The 23,981-nt window shown below is 42.6% G+C and overlaps 1 protein-coding gene across 6 annotated transcripts in view; it reads right to left on the bottom strand.

The window, feature by feature from the left end:
- PTK2 (protein tyrosine kinase 2) overlaps positions 1-23,981 on the bottom strand; it is a 336,960-nt gene that overhangs the window by 139,587 nt on the left and 173,392 nt on the right. The window lies entirely within an intron of this gene.

Raw genomic sequence — 23,981 nt, 5'->3', positions numbered from 1 at the left:
GATTCCTAGAAAGAAATATGGATTTAAAATATCTTGGTAATCAACATAGCTGTAAAACAGATACTTTCCCTGAAAGTTAGAATTTAATATACTATGCATTACAAAAAACTAAAGAATCTTTTAAGTTCCTAAAAAAAGTCTTATTACATCAACCTGATAAACACTTTTTGCTTTAAATGAAGACTCAGATCATCTACATTTTGTGAGATAATTTTCGTAATGGAACCCATGAACCAGGGGAACTGTCAACTACAATATTTTCTTTCAGATTAAGTGGTGTAATTTTTTGACTTATTTGAAGACAAAAAATTGTATAAAGAATTTCAGTGACTGAAGTTTTGGCTGCAACAGCCCATTCTCCACTTGTCAAAGGCACAGATTCACTAACTGCCTTCATATTTAGGCTCCGGGAGGATGCTTAACTCCCAGCACTATTGAGCTCTCAGGAAACTGTTTTCCTAGGGAATATGATCTTCCATCTTGGACTAATCGGAGATATTGTCCTTAGAAAGGACAGGATGCATAAGCTTGCCCAGCACGAGTCTTTGCCTGTGAATTATGGTAACATTTATTTAGTCTCGAAAGCGTCAGCTCTAAAGACACTGCAACTCATCCTGAACACAGCAGTCCTCCTCCTTAGCAATACAGGCTGCAGACAGCTCCTCATCTCTGCGCTCTACCAGCTCCCGGTAGCACCCGTGCACCAAGTCTAGAGTCTCAATCCTTATAGTCACGCCTTTAAATGTTCTAAACTAGACTAACCAAAATGACCACCTCATCTTTTGGAGATGTATTTGGTAGCCATGTTGATCTGAGACAAATATAAATGCAAAAGTCTCGAACTTGTGGTTCAGAGATGATACCTTTTATTAGGCCAACTAAGAAATTGCAAAAAAAATAAAAAAATTTTTTTTTAAAAAAATCTTTCTGTACAAAATGAAGTTTATTTTTCTACCTATGGGGACTTACCCCATCTTTAATTTTCCTTAAGCCTGAGGAAGGTCGTGTGAGCCCGAAAGCTTGCAAAGAAAGATAATATTTTTGTGATTTCTGAGTTGGTCTAATACCGTGGTTCCCAACCTTTTTTTGCTGTGACCTGCTGCTGGGAGTGAAGTGTGGCAGCAGCGGCGACCTGGGGACAGACACGGGGGAGCTCCCGGCATGCAGCGTGGCTCATTGTTTGTATGTGGCACTGCTGGCATTGTGCCCGCAACCCTCAAATGGGTCGCAAGCTGAGGCTGGGAACTGCCAATCTAATAAAAGGTATAATCTCTGAACCAAGTTTTAGATGTTTGCATGCCTCATCTTCTAGCACCTCAACTGACCTCAGTACCAGTTCCTGAGTTGTGTCAAAAGACAACAGGAGAAATGACTTCAGCTGGTGGGCTAGAGCTTGGCAGGAAATTCCTTTCAAGGGTATGAACAAGCAACCAATTTACTATGAAATTGGAAGGGGTGTGTGTGTGTGGGAGCTACTATGTGTCAGCTGTTCCACAATAGCTGTCCATCTGCACACTCTTACCCTGCAGCAAATGGAAACTATATTATGGTAACTTAGCCTTCTTTCAGTAAGGAATGGAGGAGAAATCTCACAACAGATGCTGGTTTCCTAGGCTGCACTGACAAATTTGTAAAAAAAAGTTTTCCCATTGCTGTAACTCCATTAATGCCAGCAATAGTGGGTGTTCTAGTGTGGACAAGAAAGCCCGGAGATAAGCACTTTGTCATCTGAATCCATCTGAAGCCAGGCTTCAAGAAAGAGTGGTTACACACTGGCAGCTGCTTGCCTGAACTAGCATTCTTACTTTCTCTTTCGATAGTAGGATGTTTTTCAAAAAGAAGCAGCCCTTGAACAAAAATGGACTATATCTGATAGCACGGTGAGAGGCACAGGAAACAACCTAAATTCCTAGTTAACTTGGGATTCTTGTAGCTCAGCAGGGACTTGAATTTTTAAGTCAAAGACCCTGCACTGAAAATGTCAGGCCTAATTCCACTGCCTTTAAGCCAAGAGCTTTTTCTCATCCGCCCACATTACTACTATAATCACACTTTGAAGTATCTAGCTGGGGACTGCACAGCAATATATGATACTTGGTATTCTCTGAAGGCATAGCTACATAGGAAAAACTGCAAAGTTAAATAAGTTGAATTAAGGTATGAATTTAGACCCTATATATCCCTACGTGGCTGCTTGGATTCAGAAATGAGTCAAGTTAAGAGAACCAAGGCTACTTTTCTTCTGAATAGCATTCACACAGGCTGCATACACCTGTGCAGATGATCTGGGAGAATTCTTCCAGGTTTGTTTTCCTGGTAGAAACCTTACCTGGAGACTGCTGCACAAACAGTTAAATGCTGAGCCCTGGGAGAGCTTGCAGTGCTGATGCTGCATGCACAGCCAGAGGGCCTTGGAGCACACATCTCTGCAGGCTCTGCAGACTTCCTCAGCCAGCTTGGAGACAAAACCGTAGCAGTGCACAGGGCAGCCTTGGCTGGCTGGCCCAGACTGCTTGGAGTCATTGTGTCTCCCTGCAGCACAATGTGGGATTATGAAGGAGGCGTGCTCAGCTGGAGCAGACAGTTTTCCAGAGGGAGGGAGAAGAAGAGTGGGAACAAAGAACCCTGGGGTGCTGGAGGACTGTGCTGTGAGCGTATACAGACATTTGCTCTGTGTACAGGGTTGGAAGCCTGCTTAAAGAGAACTTTTATAGAGTTTTTCCAGGGAGTTATTTAACACTGGTTGTTCCCAGGTAATTCCCCCCCTGCTCCACGTAGCCATTTTTACTGTGGGAGAAAAATCCTGAACATCTGCACAATCATGGTTTCTCCTGGGAGAGTACCGACTCCCCCCAGGAGAAACTGAATGTCTGTACATGGCCACAGTTTTAACCAATTATAACCAACATATTTTACATTCAAATCTTCAGTTACTCCACTTACCTTTCCCAAGAGTTCTGCACAGATACACTCTGAGTTACTTCCTGAAAAGCTGATGGTTCAGCCCACTAAGCTCATTTATTATCCAAACTAAATTTCATCAACTCATTCACTTAGCTCTAATGGACTTTTTCAAAAGTCTTGTTTGGTTTTACCAACCTAGAGAGTTTTGTATCAGCAGCAAATTTCACCAGCTTGGTATCCATTTCCTCCCTCCAGTCACTAATACAACAAACAGAATTTGTTCTAACACTGATTCCTGTGCTGCTTTCATATTAACACCTCTCCGCTATGAAGAAAGCTGCTTATTAGTACTATTGTTTCCTATCACAACTACATTTTAATCTGCAGCTCCTTTACTTTACAGTATCTTATGAGATAATGTTTTCAAAAGGTTTTCAAAAAAGGCAGCATATCCATTATTGCATACATACTTTCCAAGGAAGTTACAACAGTCAGAGACACAATTTATTCTTGCCGAGGCTGTGCTGATTTGTTTTTTATCAGAGTCACATGGTAATGTTTTATATATGGCTCTACTTTTGGTTCCTTATTATACAGATTCCAAGATTACCTTTAAGCCATTTGTTCCACAGAGCACCATAAAAATATCTTCAGTGCTATACAAAGAGACGAAAGGCATGGTGACAGCCACAGGGAACTTACAGCCTGTAACCTACAGTTAATATCGCCAACTTCAACTGTTTAAAATTGTGGGTTCTTCTCCTTTGTCTTCTAGCTTTTGAACTTTCCAAAAAAATTTTGATGACATATACCACTTTCCTCTGGAAACACAAGGGATAGAAGCCCACTTAAAAATTAAAGCAGAGATTTTCATGACTTGAAGAGCCAGGGTTTTAAGAATTTTAAGTGCAGACAGAAGTGACAATTATCACCTGATCTGGCCACAAAAAGCAGTTTACAGCTGTGACCAAACACAAGTGCATGGCTATAAACAGCTTAAAACATGGCCAATTGGGTGAAAATCTGATCTCTCATTGCATGAGGTATCAGGTAAAGATATTACACAATGCAGTGTCTTGTGTAACTTGTGTTTGCAGAGCTCCCAACCTGCCCCTGTTTTCAGAATGGGAGGGGGGAAAGGGAGCAGAGGGAGTTAAGTCTGGGGGGGTTTCTGGGGAGTTAAGTCTTGGGGGGGGAGGGGTAGGTGTATTGCAGCCTCCCCCCCTCCCCCAAGATGGGAGGGGCCTCTAATTCATCCAGCCCATCCTTCAGCACCGGTTGGGGAGCCCCAAGCGTGAGCTCCCTCTGCTCTTTCTCTCCTCCCATTCGGAAAACAGTGAGCATTGGCCGTTGCTATGGGAACCTGGCTGCAAGCTCCCAGCCTGCTGCTAGACTCCCCTCTCCTCAGTAACCAGCAGTGAACTTCTGTTTGGTCTGGGGTAACGGCATCACTCAGAGTGCTCTGCAGAAATCGTTCCGAGTTACAGCTGGGAGCTGCACCTCAGATCTTCTCCCTTTCCCCCCACCCCATTCTGAAACAGGGACAGGCTGGGAGAGGAGGGGCCATTGTAGGCTGGCAACCAGCAGCTAGAGTCCTCTCCCCCCTGGAACCAACAGTGAACTTCTGTTTGGTCTGGGGCATGATTCCTGCAAAGCTTTCTCAGTGGGGAGCTGCACTTCTGCTGGCACCTTACCTAATCTACAGCACTTTCTGGCAAAAAAATATATAGCTGTGGTCCTTCATAGTATACAGACTTACAGGTGACACGTGGGTTATGCATCCTTACTGTATTTTAATTTCTGAATGTAGTGAAGCATGCAAGAAAAACCACACACTGTAGGATTCTTGACAGTATAACCTGCAATACAGGACAACTGCCTAGGAAGGGCAATCAATCCTGTGCTCCAACTGTCCCTTTGCAGACAACAGAAGCAACACATCAGTAACAGAATTCATTGTAAACAGTTTTTAAGAAAAAAAAACACACCTGGAAAAGGAAATATATTCATAGATGTTACAAAATAACCATGCAAGTAAAAAGAAGGAATTTCAATTAACAAGATATAATAGCAGCATTTGCAAGCAAGGGAGGTAGAGCTATTTAAACACGTTGGAAGAGGGAACCAAAAAGGCAGCAGGTTCCATCTGAAACTGGCTGACCACAAAATCCAGGGCAGCCTAAGGGCCAAAAGGGGAGCACATAAAAAGTGGAAACAGGGAGAGATCACCAAAGACGAATATACCTCCTCTGCTCATGCTTGTAGGGAGGCAGTTAGACCGGCCAAAGCTACCATGGAGCTGAGGATGGCAACCCAAGTAAAAGACAACAAGAAATTGTTTTTTAGATATATAGGGAGTAAAAGGAAGGCCCAGGGAGAAATAGGACCCCTGCTAAATGGGCAGAAACAATTGGTGACGGGCGGGGGGGGACAAGGCTGAACTCCTCAATGAGTTCTTTGCCTCAGTGCTCCTAAGCGAGGGGCACGACAAGTCTCTCACTGGGGGTGTAGAGAGGCAGCAGCAAGGCGCCAGACTTCCATGCGTAGACCCCTGAGATGGTGCAGAGTCACTTGGAAGAACTGGATGCCTTTAAGTCGGCTGGCCCGGATGAGCTCCGTCCTAGGGTGCTGAAGGCACTGGCCGACATCATTGCAGAGCCACTGGCGGGAATATTTGAAAGCTCATGGCACACGGGCCAAGTCCCGGAGGACTGGAAAAGGGCCAATGTGGTCCCCATTTTCAAGAAGGGGAGGAAGGAGGACCCGGGCAACAATAGGCCAGTCAGTCTCACCTCCATCCTTGGCAAAGTCTTTGAAAAAATTATCAAGGCTCACATTTGTGAGAGCCTGGCAGGACAAATTATGCTGAGGGGAAACCAGCACGGGTTCGTGGCAGGCAGATCGTGCCTGACCAATCTAGTTTCTTTTTATGACCAGGTTACGAAATGCCTGGACACAGGAGGAGGGGTGGATATCGTATACTTAGACTTCAGGAAGGCCTTCGATACGGTATCCCACCCCATACTGGTGAACAAGTTAAGAGGCTGTGACTCGGATGACTACACAGTCCGGTGGGTGACGAATTGGCTGGAGGGTCGCACCCAGAGAGTCGTGGTAGATGGGTTGGCCTCAACCTGGAAGGGTGTGGGCAGTGGGGTCCCGCAGGGCTCGGTCCTTGGACCGATACTCTTTAATGTCTTCATCAGCGACTTGGACGAGGGAGTCAAATGTACTCTGTCCAAGTTTGCAGATGACACAAAGCTATGGGGAGAAGTGGACACGCCAGAGGGCAGGGAACAGCTGCAGGCAGACCTGGATAGGTTGGACAAGTGGGCAGAAAACAACAGGGTGCAGTTCAACAAGGAGAAATGCAAAGTGCTGCACCTAGGGAGGAAGAATATCCAGCACACCTAGGAAATGACCTGCTGGGTGGCACGGAAGTAGAAAGGGATCTCGGAGTCCTAGCGGACTCCAAGATGAACATGAGCCGGCAGTGTGACAAAGCCATCAGAAAAGCCAATGGCACTTTATCGTGCATCAGCAGATGCATGACGAATAGATCCAAGGAGGTGATACTTCCCCTCTATCAGGCGCTGGTCAGACCGCAGTTGGAGTACTGCATGCAATTCTGGGCGCCGCACTTCAAGAAGGATGCAGATAACCTGGAGAGGGTCCAGAGAAGGGCCACTCGTATGGTTAAGGGCCTGCAGACCAAGCCCTACAAGGAGAGACTTGAGAAACTGGACCTTTTCAGCCTCTGCAAGAGAAGGTTGAGAGGCGACCTCGTGGCTGCCTATAAGTTCATCATGGGGGCACAGAAGGGAATTGGTGAGGATTTATTCACCAAGGCGCCCCCGGGGGTTACAAGAAATAATGGCCACAAGCTAGCAGAGAGCAGATTTAGATTGGACATTAGGAAGAACTTCTTCACAGTTCGAGTGGCCAAGGTCTGGAACGGGCTCCCAAGGGAGGTGGTGCTCTCCCCTACCCTGGGGGTCTCCAAGAGGAGGTTAGACGAGTATCTAGCTGGGGTCATCTAGACCCAGCACTCTTTCCTGCTTATGCAGGGGGTCGGACTCGATGATCTATTGAGGTCCCTTCCGACCCCCTAATATCTATGACTTTTCTTATGCAGCAAACTTACACAATACTTTTTATGTCCCAAACACTTTACAATTGAAGGGTCTAATCAAATTGGAATCTTACTACTGACTTAAATGGGGACTTGGAATTTGCTCCAAAGTCTGCGTGTATGGGTACGCGCACGTGCGTTTGCCACTGGTTGGCAATAAAGTATGTATAACAAGGATGACATATTTGTTACTGCAGAGATACCATTCTACACTGAGCCCATTTCTCTATATGGGGACAACAGCTTTCCTCCAACGTGTACCTCTTTTGCCCAGTAAAAATTCTTGGTTAGATGCCCCATGTTTGCTCATTCTTGCCTTTTCCAAACATAAGGCACAGCCTTTAAAATTCAATAAATCTAAGGGGGAAAAAAACCTAGCATCAGAATGGCTATCTATATTCTGTTTCCAATACCCAGATAGGAATAATGTATTCTCTCATTTTATTGAATTTGACCCACTCCTTTTTTTTGGGATAGTAGGAGACCAAGACAGGAAGCAGTGCTCAAACTCAGAGAGGATATATAAACTGCTTAGAGCCTAACAAAAGCTCTGCTGTGTCACACAATACAGTGTAAAAAAATCCTCAGAAGTTAAATGGAGGAGACCTAATAGGTCATTAATCCAAGTCCTCTAGGCTAGTGCAAGAGATTTTCCTATAGCAGTTATAATTCATAATATTTTTAATGCTGACATTGTGCTTGGTACGATACAAGATAAGCCCCCTGCCCTACAGAATACATGCCTAAAATACATGTAAATGATGCAAGATGCACTGGCAAAGCCAAGGTAAAAAAGCAAAACCCAAAGCTTTGAATGTTATGATTTTTGTTATTATGAGCTAAAGATTTATGGGCATAGATTCGTAGATATTAGGGTTGGAAAGGACCTCAGCAGATCATCAAGTCCGACCCCCTGCCCTGGGCAGGAAAGAGTGCTGGGGTCAGATGACCCCAGCCAGGTGCTTGTCTAGTCTCTTCTTGAAGACCCCCAAAGTAGGGAAGAGCACCACCTCCCTTGGAAACTCATTCCAGATTCTGGCAACCCTGACCATAAAGAACTTTTTCCTGATGTCTAACCTAAATCTGCTCTCCGTCAGCTTGTGGCCATTGCTCTAGTTACTCCAAGGGGTGCCCTGGTAAACAGAGCATCTCTTATTCCTTGTTGTCTGCCTCCAGTGAATTTGTAGGTGGCCACAAGATCCCCTCTCAGCCTTCTTTTGCAGAGGCTGAAGAGATCCAGTGCCCTCAATCTCTCCTCATAGGGCTTTGCCTGCAGGCCCCTAACCCTATGAGGGACCCTCCAAGGCTGTCCACATCCCTCCTGAAGTGCGACGGCCAAAACTGGATGCAGTACTTCCAACCACAGCCTGACCAATGCTGTACAGTGATCATACCTGTTTTCTCAAGGTCTATTGCTTTTACCACCACCTTTTTGGAGACTGTTGCCAAAGACCAATCATCACATTTCACTACATAAAACTTTTCCGCTAATTCTTAGTATTCATTTCCTTCCCTAATTTCACCCCACTACTTCTATTTTCCCCTAAAACAATTTCTCTGCTTCCTTACGGCCTGCACCTTTCAAAGGTGTCAGTAGGTGAAGCCATATGAAACTACATTTATTATGGGGTCTAGATCAATAGATAAAGATAATAGGTAGATACAGTATTATCTAGGAGTTCCTTATACTATTCTCCTGTTACAGATGAGTAGCTTTTCGTTTTCCCCCTGCATCCAGAATGGTCTCTATAGATCTCTTCCCCAGCTCTTGGGAAATCACTTAGCAGTACCCAGTCCTGTGGAGACAGACTGAGAAAATGCCATTAAGATGTAAAGTGCTATGCTTGTTCTCATTCTTGCTTTATTTTTTAAATGGTGTTTTCTGCTTTAGCCTTTTGTAAAACAAACACCCTGTTTGAATATGATATCACAGTCTTTTCCATTAAGCAAAAAGAACCATCACTCAAGGCAACGTATGGAATGCAACTAATTTTGTGGAAAACAGAAGATATAGCACATTTCTACTGATTAACTTCAACCTTAAAAGTATCCCCACATAATCTACCTGCCTGTCCTGTATTTCTCTTACTTCCAAAACAGAATGCGCTGGCAAGGATAAAATTAATGAAACCTGCAGTCACCTCAAAAGCTCTGCAGCCCTCTGGTCTTAGCAATCAGGTTCCACAAATCATGACAACAAAAATTTCTACATTTGCTTTAGGACGCTGAAGTTGCAGGTTATGATGACTCAATGCTACAGTACAATTGTTCTGGTAGTAGATGGGGAAAGAAACTATGAAAATGTTACATCTTATTCAAATGAATCCGAGTGGTCTACTTTGCTAGTAGCTTGTTCCTTTTGTTCACATTTCTTATTGGCATTCCGCTCTACCAGGAAGTGCTTATCTAGACTTGCAGAGAAAAGACACATATTGAAAAAGCATTAAAGAAGAAAGTAGGCAACAGTGATTATTCTACCTGCAAAGAGAACATTAAAACTAAGCATCCCCCCTGTCTGTATTCCAAAAAGGTGTATTATTATTTTCTAAACTGTTTTACAATTGAAGAAAATTGCACTCTTTGGAACAGACATGGTAATTTATTTTTATGTTTATACAAACCAAGCACAATGGAGCACTAAAGTCCAGCCTCTGAACTTGCATTAGCAAAACGTAAATGTTACAGAATAATAACACCTGTAGTTCTGTTTATGCATTTTCAGGCCGGTGAGAAAAAAAAATGTGCAAGGTAGAAAAAGGTGCAAGGTATGTTTTAACTGCAGATAGCCTACTTCAGTCTGGAAATCAAAGTCTAGCTTACTGCCAGTGGTGGGATGCAATATGTAAAAATCCAGATGTTTAGTATTAATGTGAATCTCCTCAAAGGCAGCACATTCAAAAGGAAGATCTTGCATTTGCCTAGAAGACCAAAATAAATTTTGCCTCTGTTTACTGAGGATAGGGTGAAATGACTCTTTCCTCTCTTCTAAGCAAAGGAAAATTTACAGAGCCCAGCATCTCAAATATTTGTAAAACATTCACAGTCTTCAGGACCTGCCATAATTCTCTTACTTTTCTTTACTTGCTTCCTACTCTCAGGAGCAGCATGTGTCATAAACAGACTCCTCTCATCAGCCACAGACGCCTTGGTGGACGAACAGATGCTTTTAATGGAAGCCTGCTGCCACTTCTTCAGAAGGAAGGAGAAAGCTCCTGGTGACATTTCCCTCTCTCCTATACCATTAGCCCCGTTTCCAGTTGCTAGCATGCATCACAACACCTAGGCATCCATAATCCCCCTTCTCACTTACATCCATCCCATCCAGCACTTAGAGCCATCTTACAGTCCGGACATAGGTCTCTGCCTCCAAACTAGATCTCTGAAAGTGGCCAAGGGTAAGGAATATCCTCCCTGATGTAGCGCATCAGTGCAAATATCTACACCATTTTATTGCTTTCCATTTCCTTCTGTCACGAAAATGGTTGGGTCAAGGCAAAGAAAATGGTAACTTAAATATTTACAGAGACCATCTTTCTTAGAGCTACTCACTTGAAGCTGTGCTAAGTCAGCTGGGGTGGGAATGCATTTTAAACTTCCAGGTACTTTCTGCGCAAAAGAAGTGCTCACGTATGCTGTTAGGGGAGGGAAGAAAAAAGGGTGATAGACAAAGAGGAAGCCATGAGCAGGCTTCCCATCCAACAGAGCTGGACAGCAGGAACAAGCAGCTGCAGAAGTGCAAGCTCTCAACCACTCTCATGGTGGGTGCCAGACTTTTAAAACATTTTTCTTTACTTTTCAGCATAAGATGTGGATTAATGACTTTCCAACAGAGTAACTTTTAAACAAGGAGTAACTGTCAGATTTCCAGCAATATAACTGGTGAAAAATCTTAACTGGTATAATTTATCATCAAATTTGGAAGCAAGGTCCACATCTATGAACACCAAAAAATTAGGAAATACTTTTACTCCACGGCCATGACACATGATCTAAGCAGAAGAAATCCACTACAGGCCTGACATTTTACCTACCAGCTGCTCCTTTACACAGCCATCTGTTTCATTCGCGCACACATGATATTTTGCAAAAATATTCACCGAGGCTGTGATAGACTACAACACTTAGCAAAGACAACATAGGGGAATCAGATTAAGATTCAGTTTAGGTACTGAACTCTTTTTTCATTCAGTCTATGAATAGAAAGTTTCTATTTGTGCCACACTAATAGATTCTGATATTACCTTCCTTATATAACACAGAAAAGAAACTATTAATAAAGGGATCACAACAATATATTATTTAATTATGCTTCAAATTAATTTCCCTTTAGAAATTCTTTAATAATATCTGGAATCAAGTGCACCATCTCAAAACGTACTGTAGAGCAACTAACTCACAACCTCTACGCAGGCTATCTAATGATGTTTCATATCAGCAAGGAATTTCCCACAGGAAATTTCCACTTTTTCAGGGGCATGGTTTTAAGATAAGCAGTCCATTTTTTTTTGTGCTTTACTTTTATGTCTATGACCCACTTATGTGAGATTACTTTTTCTGTAAGCAAAGTTTTGAGAACTTGCATTTTAAACCTAATGTACAGGAAGACTCATAAAACAGAAAATTTGAAGTGTACTGAAATAGTCAACAACACACACAAATGAGTCTTTTTGCACCAAAAATATTAGGCAATATAGGGATCATAACTAACTTAGTATAAAGAAGGAAGGGAAGGAGAAGATGGCAACACTCCTCATAAAGTCCAAGGATTTCAAAGTATTTCTAGGGACATAATGAAGTAGCCTGCATGTGTCTAGTTAAAGTGAAATCAATAAGAAAAAATGATGGCTTTTTAGTATGAGCCACTCATATAAACACTGTTATACATTGTGACCATTACAGTCCATACCAAAATATATAAACTATTTCCAAAGCTGCCCGTCTCTCCTGCCACCGAATTGAATGTAGTTTAGGACTGGTTCAGTATTATTTTTGCTGGTAGGTTTCAAACCCAGAGATGAAGGCTTTCCTGATCACGGTCTTAGTTCTTAACGTACGCTTGCCTTTCAGAAGAAGCAATGTTATTAATTCTAACAAATTTGGCATTTTATAAAAGAAGAGACCAACAGCATTAACTCTTTTTGTAGCTTGCCAGTTTATAGATTGGGGCTGTCCAACTGGTGGCCCACAGGCCATATACAGCTTGCGAGGAGTTAACATGCAGTCCCCAAGCTCCCACCTGGCCACTGCTGCCCTCAGGTCTCACAGGTCCACCTCCCTCCTGCTTCTGCTGTCTGACACAGCTCAAGGAGGTGGGCACAGGCAGGGCAGCACAGCATGACCTACGGTGCAGGGGGCACTGGCAACCACGTGTAGGAAGGGAACTCAGGGCTGGGCAGTCAAAGGTGAGACAGGATGCCACAAAGTGCAGCAGGCAGGTGCTGATGCACCAACCTGTTGTGGAAGGGGAAAACACCCACAGGGCAGGATGGAGGGGAGCACCCATGCACATGTGGTGTGGGGGAGAGGAGTGCCCATGCACGCGTGCTGTATGAGGAGGAAGTGGATGGTGCGGGGGCGGATTGGAGAAGCACTCATGTGCCTGTGACATGTAGCCCAGCAGGGGCCCTGGGTACCATGGCATTTGGGCTCTGCTGGTGTGGTCCATGAGGCCGAAGTGGCCAGAGGCTGTACAAGTTGGACAGTCTTGCTACAGATTCATTAATGAGATTAACAGATGGTAAGGCCATAGGGGACCATGATGGTAATCTAGTCTGATAGCTGCAGAGCTTCCCTAAGTTACCTGGCGACATGAAAATATCCTGCTCAACACATCATTTGCTCTTTGTGTTCATTCATATATGTATCTGCTCACTTTTATGACAAATATTTGTCTACTGTTATCACTCCCGTCAGCACAGCCAAAGCAACCCAATTGGAACCCATCAACAGTTACATTTGTTGATGATTTATATATCGCCAACAGGCTCAGCAAATAAATCACAACTGGTGAGTATTAAACAGAATTTAAAATCAAGAAGCATCATCAAGGCGGCCAAAATGCTGCAAGTCCTGCTTGGCCTTTGGAAGAAAGAAGTAGGTTACAACTATAACGAATCTAAATCTTTGATTAATTTACATACTTCCTGAACATAGTGCAGCTCCCTTTCAGTAGTACTTCTCTTTTTTTTCACTCTTTAGGAAAATCAAATAAAAGTAATCAAAGCAATTTTATTGCTAAACTATAAATGAAGTAATATAAATGTCAAAGACAAAAACATAGTAAAAAATTCACTGGAATCATTCAGGTCTGCCTCCCTGTGACAGCCCTCCCTCTTGCCTCAAGCTCCCACCCTACCTGTAACTCCACCCCAGTTATGAAGACCCCAGTTAAACTTACCAGTTTGCAGGACTTCCTTCTAGCTATATATATATTAAGCCTTTCCACAGCAATACCAGTCTAAAAAGCTGATCTTTTTCCCCTAACGTACGTGACACTAATGAAACCACTGAATTTGGTTTTGCTTGGCACCCAAAACCAAATAATAGTAGGAAAATTATTCTGTACTGTAAACTTAACATCTTGGCCAACAATACAGCCTGTTCCAGGGCTGGACACAGGCATGGGCAAAATGGGCAGCCGCCCGGGGTCTGCACAAAAAGCGGGCCCAAAAGTGGTAATTTTGTTTCTGTTGTCAGGTTATTATTATCATTATCTCTGCCGAACAGGGACCCAATACTAAAAGTTTGCCCAGGGCTGCCAGGAGCCTAGGTATATGGTGCTGGTCTGTTCTACTGGTACAGTGGCAAACAAAGTGGGTCCTGGCCATTATAATTGTTCTAGGCACTAAAATACTACAAATAATATATGATCATTTCAAGAGACAAAATACTTGGTGCTTTCTCCTCGTTCTGTTATAGCACACTACTGTACTGAAAAGCTGGCACATTTCACTGAAGTGAAAGCACTACGTACTTCACTGCAAGGCAGTCACCACAATACAATTGTTTGTATGAATGTCACATGCATGTCATAAGCTTTAAAACCTTTTCACAACCAAGACAATGCCAAGTTACCAGGATTAATTTCCTGCTGGACCCTGGGTTTTCCTGTCCAAGCACTGACTACTTTGACCTTCTTTGGGTTGAGCTATGTCAAGATTCGAGCCCCAGAAGCCAGAACTGCAAAACCTTAGGAATAAACTTATAGTTTTATGTTCTTAATTTTGTTTGCTCCCCTTTGAACGATATGCACAGAAGCCCAAAGTGTGCAGATTTTCAAATGTGTTTTGTCTACCTCTTCACTACCTGCATGCGCCTGCCCTCCCCCCCCCCACTCACCCTTATGCTACCAGATAATATAAGAGTCATTACAGATGACAAGTCCACATTAGGGGAAATTAAAGCTTCAGTCTTTTCCAGCAGTTAAAAGCACAGATTCTGCATTAGGATAACATTCATCTGCCATCTGCCCTCAGCTCCTCCTCCCCCTCTTCTGAGGTCAGAGTTGCTATATCAACTGGAGTTGATCTTTGACATCCCTCACCAATTTTGCAATCCCCTGTGTTAATAATAAGGGCATTAGAGATTAGGAAAAAATCAACTCTTGAAAAGGTATTGTTTGGGGGCAGAATGGCTAAAACTTATCCCTTCTGTCAGGGTGGGCAGCTCTCCAGATGTCAGTGTAATACGCACTTCTGCTACTCGAGTCTTTGATAAAGTAGGACTATACACTAGGGAACCATAAAGTACCCAACCTACTGGGCATGCTCAGCAAACGGCTTATTTTATGCCGTCTCTCCTCTCCTTGTGGAAGTTCACTTTTCTAGTCTAAATTAGCACCGTGACTCAGATGCTCTCAATTTCTTGTCCAATGTTTTATGCATTTAACCTATTAATTAGAGTAACATAAGAACATCTCTTATCTGGATGAAGATGTGCAACATGAAAGGTATAGTCTATATACATACGTGAATGAGCAAACACACAGTTATGGTTTCCACAGATGTCATGCCTAGGTCTTCTACAAACCTAAAGAATGGGACACTGTAGGAGCTGATGCAGTCTCCTATCAGTTGGAATTAGCATTCTGCTACTGTCATCTTTATCATTCCCGACCAGAAAAAGCTCATTAAGCCGCTTTCAGAACTAGAGTGGATAGGCACAATTTTAAAATCAAAGCACACCTTTACTGCAGGACTGAGTATGACTACGTACTAGGAAATAGCAGACAGACACACATTTGACCACTAGCATATTGCAAAAAAAGGGTGTGTTATCAAAAAGCAGAAGCATTTTATACAGCACATTCAAGAGGTATAAAATTATTACTACATAAATCAAAGCTTATGATGGAAGGATGACGTGAGGACATTTTTTAAATGCCCAACTGCTACTGTAATATTAATTTTCAAATATAAAGATTAATTTTCAGGCTCCAGAAACTTTAACATCCACAAAATGATATTTAACTGATAATTGTCCTTACAAGCTGTTACCAGCAGACAGGTAATGTTTAGCTTGATTTACCTTTTTAGTTTTTAAGCAGCTGCTATCCTCATATTTATTACTTCTTCCCTTTAGGGCATACTTTATGTGTTAACCATTAGCCCTTTATGCACACTTTTTTAATGGGGATCAATGCAGGCCACGAGTTCTTTTTCAGATGTCCTTGATTTTCTTTTGAGTTTTTACTGTCATCAAACAACAATGTCATTTGGTTCAGGGCTCCTGACGTCTATCCTTCATTAAGCTAACATCTCATCTAAGAAGCCCTATTCTACCAGCTTTCTGCCAGCATTTCTACTTTTAAATATGCTCCAGCTTCTGCAACTAAGGTTCAAAGATGAAGCTGTTAAATTATTTGTAACTTTTGTAACATTCTTGCCTCTCTCACAATTTCTGAACTATCACAGCTACAAACTCCTTGCTCTGTAATGTTCTTGAAAGCAATAAATACTGCAAGTATTAAATATGGTATTTTACTTTGGATAAGAAATTTCCCTATTATAGGATGTAAGATACTGATTTTCATTTCAGAAACAGAAGTATTTTAAGCACTTTAAAACTACATTTGTTCCTCAGAGACATTATTGTGTTAGCTGTTCAGACATTACAAAGTACATCTGCAGCTGCCAGAAGCTTCTTATTAATCCAAAACTATGTTTCCAAGTACTCTTTTTTTGGAAAAAATATCAAAGCATATATTTGTCACATTAAGTACCACTACTAAATCTCAACACCAAATCAGGCTACTGTATTGAATATTATTTTAGAATGTCTCATTATAGTGTTAGATGCCTCAAAAGGAAATATTTAAAAGCAAAAAAAGGACATTTTGTGAAGTTAACGCTCCTGAAATGCTAATTTAGCCTCTAAGGAAATGCAGTAGATTAGGAGCATTTAGAAGGAAAATATGGCATATTGTATCGTCAGGGTACCCTTAAGTGTACATAACTGATAAGTAATGAGATAAATTACAAATGGACATCTAAAATGTCCACAGTTGATATTTTTCTTTTTCTGTCTGCATGGATTTAATGATACTCTTTACACTGATAACTCCCAAATCTACATCGCCCCTTAACCAAGCCGCTCTCATGTCCGATTAGATAAGCCAGGCATGACCCTAAATTCAACATGGCCAGCACAGAACTCACCCTTTCCCCAAGCCCCGTATTTTCTCCAGGGGCAAAGATTACGGCTGTGGGGGAAGATTGTGGTTCCCACCTCCCAATACCATGTTCATTCCTCTCAGTTACATTAGAAAAAATATGATTCAAAAGTTTTTCTGTATTCTTTTCAGAGCTGACTCTACATTTGGAAACACAGGCACTGACCCTAAGCTACCTGAGAACAGTATATCCTCCTTTTTTTTTAAACCGCCACATTTCACCAAGAGCTTCTTTTTATTAATAGAGCATGAAAGGAGGGCCTTTTTATATGTGAATTCAATAAAACGGCCTCTAGCCATTGCAGCATAAACAGTTATGATTTGCTATGTCGCATCAAATGTAACCCTCTGCTCAGTTTGCTGCCATGATGACTTGGGAAATTTTACAAAATAAAGGCAGCCTGAGAGTGACACCTACTGCTAAGGCTGCCGGACACCTCTCCATCATAAGGCCCTATTTTATCAAATTTTAATCACGTGCCTGTTCGCAACACTGGGAAGGGGATGGTGTCTGATTGAGGAGGTTTTCTAGTTTTTTTGAATGGAAACATGCTATTTTTGGCCACAATAAAACATCTGGCAACCTGTTCTGTGAAAAACTCTATCACCCTGACACGTCTGAACATGGACGGTTGGCAAGGGTTGGCTCTTTCGTGCCATGAAAGTTTGCCCGTATCTGGCTGAGTTACAAATCACCATAAAAATCATGTGCTTAGCAGAGACGTAGATTTGTAATAGCTGAATTCTCCAAAGAACCTGTCCCCACTGAGCATGTTCTAGCTTACTGCTAAGTGGGATGCAGCACAGCCCAGTTATGGTTTTAGCTAATTAAAAGACTAAGAGAAGGAGCCAGAAGAACGAGGGAGGGGTGGAGGAAAACCAACATGCACTGGACAAGGAGCAACTGGCACTAAGTGCCACTGGGGATATGGAATGCAAGAGAGGAGGTGGGACTGGAGGCAGGGCTGGGGAAACGCTGATACTGGCTAGGCAAGCAGAGTCGGGAAGGCATGGGAAATGGGAAGATTGGAAATGGTTGGGAAAGAAGAGTCTTGAAGAGACTGGGACTAGAAGAAACTGGAAAGGGAGAGGTCAGAAGAAGTAGGGCTGAATGAGGCCATGCTTGAGGGGAAGAGGCAGATGAATCTACGCCCATTACAACTTGGAGCGGAGCCCAAGATTCCCGCGTCTCGCCGTTCCTCTGCAGGCCACAAATTTGTGAAGCCCACCAGAAAAGTGTGTCGCATTCTTTTTATAGCTGGTCTCCCCAGAACACGACAATCCCTGCTGAAGACAGTTACTCTGTTAGCTCAAGTGCAAAAGGCCTGGGTGGTGCACCCAATGTTTTTAACCTAGGTGAAGGCCCGTGGGAGTACATGAGGCCACAGGATGAAATTTCTATTTTTTCAGATGCTCTTTTAAAAACCTAGCAAACCACATGCAAAAACAACATGAAAGGCCATTATGACAGCTGAAATTTCAAGCCCCTCAAAAGGCAGGAAATGCCAAAATTATTTTTTCCACTGATGTCTGCCTCATTCAGAATAGAAAGTTTACTAAATGAACAGCTATCTACCACGTATTTATTTAATCCTCCCTGTTCAAAATACAACATGTGGCTCTGTTTTATTTGCTATACAGTACCAAGACCCTGCTCTGAAGACAGAATTAGCAAAGCCCAAGAGAAAATGACCATGCTGTTCCAAAGATGTCAAACTTTCCCTCTTCACAAGGTCCATAAAATAACAAAAATGCTCTACTTATATACAAGGAAGAGATTTTCACTGAGAGAGGTTAAGCATTGGAACAGGTTACCCAGGAATCTCCGTCCTTGGAAGCTTTTATGAGATGGTTAGACAAGCACTTAACTGGGATGCTTTAGTCAGGGATGATCCTTTAAAAGCAGGGATTGGCCTAGATGATTTCTGAAGTTCCTTCCGTCTCTACTCTATGATTTTATGGTCAACCTATAATCAAGCCTCAAATAATCCTGACTTCCACTTGCAGTGCAATGTCTGCCACTTATCAGAATCACACCAGGCACATTACTATTGATTCTAATAACCAGTGATTCTAATAAGCATTGGACAAAACGTGAGACAAATAAAAAGTCTGTGCAGAGACCCATCAAGAAACTGGGTACATTTTTGGTACTTCATTGTATTTTTCTAATCTATTACAATAAGTTTACAATCATCCTGCAACCTAGCTGTGTAGTGCATACCCACCGGCACTGTAAGCTGAAGCAGATTTAATTCTAAAAGCCAGTAGAAAAAAGCTTGTATGCATAAATTATGGGTTAAGATTTTGATTCCAATAACTGGCTGATTCTATAAAGTGAGTTTCTAATAAGTGACATAAAATGCTGGTAGCACAAAGCTTGTGGCATATGGTTTTGGGGCTCCGATTCCAATATGCAGCTGATTTTACTAAGAAGCAGAATAATTAAATATGCCATATAATACCAAATTAGATAATTTTCAATATTAATTTTCATACGTTTAGTGCACTTAACCCTTTGGATCCTTTTGTTGGTTAAATCTCCCCAGGCATTTTGCAAGGGCATTAGCAGTTTGATGGCTCCATCCACAGTTATCAAGTTAGATTCATGCAAATCAAAGTCTAATTACACAAACCCCTTGTAGCATTTCACTCCACTTGTTGCCTTATTCCACACTATTTTATCTCATGCACTGTAGCCTTCTTATGATGAAAGTCTAACATTTAGATAATGTCATGATGATAATAATAAGGCCTCATAACATCTTGGAAACAAAGGGTTTTAGCTGTGGGCAGAATCTGGTCCTCTACTTCTGATAATGATGCATCAGACAAGCACTGCATCATGACAGTGAGGCAAGCTAGCATTTGCAGAACTGTTACAGAAGAGTGATTCTACGACGATGGTGTAATATGACTCCACATTCAATATACTGAAGGGTACAGACAGACATAACAGTTGTACCAATATCAAAGGACACTGATATTGAAGAATAGGTTATATATTGCTGCATGATTCTACAGAAATACAAAAAAATTACTCCAACTTAACACTTTTTCATTCAGGGTCAAGGTTGGAAAGACTTAAGTGTATTTACCCAAATCCAAGACAATGTCAAATTTAAGATGACCCCTCCCTCCAATAATTAAATTATATCCCTGGCAAAATGATACATTTAGTATAATTTTCCATGCATGGAATCTAATTATTTGTGTCCTTCCACTGCTGCAGCAGGAAGTGGTGGCAGGGGAAACAAATGTCGGGGGAGAGGGGCAAGAGCCTGACCCTGGCCCCTTGCTCTCTTCTTGCCCCCACCCTGCTGCCACTTACCTTATACCTACAATAGCTCTGGACCTGACCCTGACCCTGGCCCTTGCCATGCAGTAGTGGCTGCAGCAGCTCCAGTCACAGCCCAGACTGCCCTGTTGCCTGATTCCTGCCTCACGCCACTGGCTGTCTCCCTAACTCACCACAGCTACCGCTGACTCCATGGCTGGTGACTGCAGGCAGCAGTGGTGGCAGCAGCTCCAGCACTGGTGCTCAGCAGGCAGGCAGCTAGCTGCTCGATCCAGAGCTGGAGCCACAGCAGCTACCTGCCCCGGGCCAGTATTTGAATACAAAGCGAGGCTCCCTCCCATGGTGAATGGGGGCAAAAATGCCTCCTTTGTATATTCAAGTAAATACGGTAGCTTACTTCTATTTTTCAGGATCAAGCCGAGACAACAGTTAGATCATCAGCTGTTGTGCACTCCAAAGCAAAGGCTTCTCTACCCTTTTAAAGCGACTAAAAAGTATGTTTGTCCATACCCTAAGGTACCTGCAAAGCACACTTGTCCAGCAGAACTGCTCTTTCATATCCAACATAGGATTTACACATGGGCAGCTCCAGACATGCATGTAGTGACATGTGATTTACATGTAGTTCAGTGTTCCTGCCTATATCCAGCACAGCACCCGCTGAACCTCTGAGTTTTCAGATAAAGGCATCTGCCTGCCTACATGTACTAATATCTGGAGGTCGGGATGTACCAAATCACTTCAGCGTTTCCCTGACTTAGCAAACCAAAAAGAGCTGCAAATATGGCTAATGTGCAGGGTTTTAAATCTTCCAGGTACATGTTATAAACTGTCTGGGGCCTGCAGAACCTTCCAGTTTCACCGACCAAAGCAACTTTCCATTGCAGGTGTGGGGAAAACAGGGCTCCAGAAGGGATTAAAAAGAAACAGCTGCTGCTCCCCCTTGATTCTCACTGCGGGACAGGAGAGCTGTGATCTTCTCAGGACCCGGCCATGAGAGCAGGTGGCTCCCGTTAACCTTATACGTGTCCTCCCTCAGAGGAAGGGAGAGGATTAAGCTCATGAGAACCACCAACTCCTAAGCAGCCTGCTGACTTGAGTTCATTTGTTATTCCAGATAGAAACTTGGTTGTCACATGGAAAAAAAGGTGGCTTGGGCATCTGAGACACTTGTTTGCGTATGTGGAATAAGGAGAAAGTTTAAAAACATGCTAAGGGCAGGGCATCTTCCATAAAAAACTAAAACCAAATGACAACTGGGTTTTATACAGTGCCACCATGAATCCTAGACAACAAATTCAAATCCAAGCTGCCCAAACACAGCCACCCTAATGCTGGGAAGAGGCACAGGGAGAGCGAGCCAAAGCCCGGAGGAGCAGATTCACCCTAAGGAGCAGCATACTTGAGCTGCATTTGGAATTCAAGTTCACAACCCAAAACAACATTTATTTTGTTAAAGTGCATTTAAAAATTACAGTTCATTTACTTAAACATCATAACTGTGCCAGGAGAATAAATAGCTTGCCATCCTTAATGTGCAGTTGTATTTAATTGGAGTTAATATATTAATTCCAAATTCAAATCAGAGATAAAAATGTGGGTGGGGGAGCAGAAGGAATTCACATTTTTCCTTATTAGATATGCCAAATTTTCTTGCACAAAATCTGAACAGCGGAAACTGATGTTTTTGGTTTATAATATAAAATTTCCCTAGCTTTATAATAGTAATTAGGGTGGAAGATTAACTTGGTCTACATTTATTTCACAGTTTCTTTCTAACTTTTGGGAGGTATGCCACAAACTTTATGATCCCTGAATGCTTCACTAAAAATCAGGATGCTCCTGGCAGAGAAACAGATGGACAATAGTCCATGAGTACAGCTGTCCTTGCAGTGTAAAAGGTATCCTATAGCAAAAGTTTAATTTCTGGGGTCAGAGCAGCACTAATACAGTCTAAGACCAAGCGTGAGGTCCATCTGAGCTCTTCATAAAGGTTTCCTATGTTATAGCTAACAATGACTGTATTATTACAACAAATTAGAACAATTCTGTTTATACATAATATTGTTTTTTTAAACCATCCTGGAAAATGACTAGTAAGAATTCCAAGAAAATACAAATCGGCAACTCAACAGAAACCAAATCTAAGCTTAAGAATGGTGGAGGATAATTTGCAAAGGATTGTTTTATTTTAAAAGACCAAGCGTCAGAGATTTTTTGCTTTATTTTGATGAACAAAGGACACATCTTTTTATATGAACTTTGCTTAAAAGAAACAAAACCCAGCCCAAATTTGATTCTTCCTTCTTGCAGTGGAGATCTTTTTAGGAAGAGGGTCTCACAGGGTTATGCGTTCTCATGCCTTAACGGGAAGTTTGGAAGTGTTGTGTTGAAGAAACATTCAACTCATTAATTCATCATTGGAGTTACTTTAAACAAATTATTATTATTATGAATGCACTGACCTCTTTCCCCCAACAAAACTATATTTTTAAACACTTCAGTTTCTTTTCAATCATTTAGCTTTCAGTTTCTTAACCCTGGTATCACATTATTAGTCACTAGAGAGTCTTTCAGTGTTGACAAGCACAAAATTCCTAGCATGCAAAAGCAAATCTGCCTTTCCCCCTCATCCAATATTTGAAGGCTTGTTTCACGAATCATAAAGATGAAAATAAGGCAGACGTCTATTTTTCCTCCTGACAGGTCACTTTTCAAACAATTATCAGCACTGAGCAGTACGTTTTATTGGTTGCAGCCATTGAAACAAATAAAGGAATGAAGCATACTTGTAGTTTGGTACACCTACAATACAAAACTACGGAGTAATATATGACTGAGACACTACTGGCATAAGAGGTATTACCTGTTAAGCCCTTTTCAACAGATGAATCTCAAAAGCTGGAGACGGATGTAACATTTGAAGCATTTAAAAGGCAGCTGCAATCTGAAGCACTTAAAAATAGATCATTTCAGTCATGGACAAATATATAGCCCCCTTCTGCACCCCACAGCTGGAGCATTTTAAAATTGACACAGCTGCAAACAGCAGCACGTTCTCCAGCCTGCGGGTGTGACAACCTGCACCACTCCTCCCACCATGGAGAGGCAGGCAGGGATCATAGAAAAGGAGGGTTGGAAGGGACCTGAGGAGTCCAACCCCTTGCTCAAAGCAAGACCAAACAGCATCCCAGCCAAGGCTTTGTCTACCCAGGACTTAAATACCTCCAAGGATGGAGACTGCACCACCTCTCTCAGTAACCTGTTCCAGTTTTACTACCCTCCTAGTGAGAAAATTCTTCCTCATATCTAACTTAATATCGTCCTAATATCTAGGAAGGCGTGGAGAAGGCTGTTAATGTAACTCTGAGACCCTCAGTCTCCCAGGGGCTGCAACTCCACCCCTAAAGTTGGGTTAGAGTGGGAAGCAGAGCCGAACATCACTCTCCTAGAGTGGTGGCCCCCACTGCCAGCCTTTTACCCCACCTCACCTGTACTGGAAGAAAATGGAAGCCCTGTGCCCCCTGGCAGAACAGGGAGAGCAGGGAGGTTCACAGGGGCTGGGGGCTGCAGAACTCTGGTTTTGCTGAAGCCTCCAGTCTGCTGGTGTCCCACAGGGAATAGCAGAGGGCATCTCAGTTCCTGTAAGGGGGGGAGGAGGGGAGCTCTGCTCTCCTGGTTCCAGTGGGGGCACATGGGGTATGCAGGGTGTCCCAGCTCCCATGGGGGGGAAGAGACTCATCTGGTTGCAGAAGGAGGTTCCTGTGGGGCATGGAGAGCAAAGCACTTCAGTTGCTGGAGAACACAGGGGGCCCATATCATGCTTGGTAGTATGGGCGTGTGTATGGTGAAGTGCTTTGTTTTCAAGTACTTCTAATGGTACCTTTTTTCCTTCAGGGTCATTTTTAAAGGGCTTCAAAGGGTATGTATGTGTTGCTATTTGAACTAGAGTGCTTCAAATATTATAGCTGTCCACA

The sequence above is a fragment of the Alligator mississippiensis genome, chromosome 3 (genome assembly GCF_030867095.1).
Source record: "Alligator mississippiensis isolate rAllMis1 chromosome 3, rAllMis1, whole genome shotgun sequence".
In the NCBI taxonomy this organism is placed as follows: Eukaryota; Metazoa; Chordata; order Crocodylia; family Alligatoridae; genus Alligator; species Alligator mississippiensis.
The sequence above is the reverse complement of the archived record's forward strand: the minus strand, read 5'-3'. Positions and strand labels throughout refer to the sequence as shown.